The sequence below is a fragment of the Ursus maritimus genome, unplaced genomic scaffold, assembly GCF_017311325.1.
Source record: "Ursus maritimus isolate PB19 unplaced genomic scaffold, ASM1731132v1 scaffold_12, whole genome shotgun sequence".
In the NCBI taxonomy this organism is placed as follows: domain Eukaryota; kingdom Metazoa; phylum Chordata; class Mammalia; order Carnivora; family Ursidae; genus Ursus; species Ursus maritimus.
Genome location: NW_024423564.1, coordinates 52,689,411 through 52,692,257, shown reverse-complemented (window position 1 = coordinate 52,692,257; position 2,847 = coordinate 52,689,411). Strand labels below are relative to the sequence as shown.

The following is a 2,847-nucleotide window of genomic DNA, read 5'->3' as shown; positions in this document are numbered from 1 at the left end:
AGGAAATAAGGTATACCTTCTTAAGCTTTACACCATTTCTCCTCCACGAGAAATTAAGTTATTTTCACATGATCAAAAAAATTCATGACACACAATTAAAAACGAACAAGAGTCACATTTTATAAGGCAGCAGTTACATTCATGTGGCACCAGAGTAATTGAAAGACAGAAGACATTTCGTTCGTTAGTAACACAGAATTTCTTCCAGTGGGTTTCCTAGAGCTCATTAGATATTCCCTGGCTGATTCTCCTAAGTAATTAGATTTTAACAGGATTTTCAACAGATCAGAGCAATCTCTGTGGGTGCCAATAGAAGAGTCCCCCTCTGGCCTTACCAGCAGGGCAGAGCAGATAACATCCAGACTGGGAGTTAATAGGACAATTACCGGCCTCTTTTAAATGAGTTACATTAATGCACTTAAGCTAAATGGTTCTGCATATGATTAAATATTAACATCTGCAAAATATGAAAGCATGATATGCAATCAAGTTTTGTTGTTTTAATTTCCCCCAAAGAAAGACTTCAATTGTTTATATAAATGCCTTTAAATACTATGTATTAAACACTTTTAGGATATACTAATAGAAAGCCAGAAACTATTCTTCTCACTTAAGAGTCCTAAAATATATAGACTTTTAGGATGACACTTCTGGCTATGATGGAGTAACTAAAAAAATAGACAAATATATGAAATAGTAGTTTTCAGACACTGAACAACAGGCAGTGCAGGGCAATGATCCCTGAGAGAAGGGAAAATAAAAGAAGTTGTCTCCCTGAGTTGAGAGACAGAGCTGAGATTTTGGGGAAGCCAAGGTGGCTAGAATTCACAGGACAGAGTACCCAGGAGGAGACAGTACTAGGGTACCAAGGAAGAGAGTTCTGTAGATCTCCAGAGGGTACCCTCCAAGTCTCATGCTGAGTGCTGATTAGCACATGCACAAGAGGAAACTATTCAAGGCTGAAAAAAGAATCACTGGAAAAAGAGCAGGTGGAACAATTGTCAGAGCTCACACAGGGCAAGGAATATTCTCACAGCCAGAGTTAAAAACAAAACAGAACAAACACCTTATAATACACAAGGCAACAGGTAGAGAACCCAGAAGGATATTGTCTCAATAGTAGGGGCAAATTAGCTCTAGACTAAAAGTTACTCTGGTGCCACTTACCAAAACTTAAAGACAAATCACAAAAGGATCAACCTATTTCCAAGTTATTTGAATGCCCAGAACAATGCTCAAAAATATTTATAGGAATACAAAAGAATCAAACACTTAAACAACATAAAATTCACAATATCTAATACCCAAATTCATTGTCATGAAAAGAGTATGGACGATATAAAAATGACCAAAATCAAATTTCTAAAGATGAAAAATACACTGGATAGGATTAAGCGTAGTTTGACATTACAGACTGAAAAAAAAAAATGGACAGTGAGATGTGGGACAACTTCAAGCAGCTTAATACATGAGTAATTGGGAGTCCTAGGAGAGGAGAGGGAAGAAGGGATGAGAAAAACTATTTGAAGAAATAATGACCAAAAATTTTCCAATTTTGATGGAAATTATATACCCCCCAAAAACGAAGCTATACCAAGGTTCATCATAAATCAAGTAGCCTAAAATGTACTCTCAAATGCATTGTAGATACATTTTAAATGTCTCTAGCAGAAACCAAGTAATATTGGTCCAGACCTGACCCAAAGTCAGTCTCATGCTTGGTTCCTATAACATTGGCTCATAAGATTTTCTAAGAGTAATTTTCAATCTAATGCAAATAGTCGATATTGCCACTAAGTATGAGAAATATTTCAGAAGTACTATAATGAGTTTTATTCTTTACTTACTTTATAAAGAAATGTTTCCTTCCTTTCCTCAGCTGCCACTAAGGAGCTGGGTCCTGCCCAGGAGGCTAAGACCCAGTAGGGCTGAGGCTCTCCATTTATCCACTCTGCCAACACCTCGCCTGGCAGTGCCTGCTCAGCACTCACCTGCACCATGGCCTCTGTCTTGGAGCTCACCTGCATCTACTCAGCCCTCATCCTGTAGGATGGTGAAGTGCCAGTCACAGAGACTAAGATCAATGCCCTCATTAAAGCAGCCAGTGTAAATGTTGAACCTTTCTGGCCAGGCTTGTTTGCAAAGGCCCTGGCCAGTGTGAACATCAGGAGGCTCATCTGCAATGTAGGGGCTGGTGGATCTGTACCCGCAGGAGGTTCTGCTCCCCCCACCACTGCTGCCCCAGCTGAGAAGAAAGTGGAAGCTAAGAAAGAAGAATCAGAGGAGTGTGATGATGACACGGGCTTTGGACTTTTTGACTAAACCTCTTCTGTAACTTGTTCAATTAAAAGCTGAACTCTTAAACTATAAATAGGGGTGCCTGCGTGGCTCAGTCTGTTGAGCAGTGAACTCTTGGTTTCCGCTCAGATCATGATCTAAGGGTTGTGAGATCCAGCGGCCATGGAGCTCCAGGGTTGAGGGGAGTTGGCTTGGAGAATCGCTCTCCCCTGCCCAAATAAATAAATCAATCTTTAAAAAAAATACAAATAAAAATAAATGGTTCCTATTCTTATTATCATTATAAGGTTACCTAGCTTTATACTCCAAAACATTACTACAAAATATCAAATTAGGCCCCAGCAAGTGCAGAGGCAGGAGCCTGAACCAGATAAGTGCTGGTAAGCACTGCCTCTGCCCTTTAATTGGCTTTTATTCACTTGGATAAAATAGGGCACAGGATCAGTAAGAGAATCTTCCCATTCACCAGGTCCTTACAAAATCACCATGACCTTCGTGACAAATTCAGGTCTTCATTATCCAGAGAGAAGTGGGGCCTATGTGCACAGA

The 2,847-nt window shown here is 39.8% G+C and overlaps 1 pseudogene; it reads left to right on the top strand.

The window, feature by feature from the left end:
* Positions 1-1,871: 1,871 nt before the first annotated feature.
* On the top strand, positions 1,872-2,322 carry LOC103663066 (annotated as a pseudogene).
* The last annotated feature ends 525 nt before the right edge of the window (positions 2,323-2,847 follow it).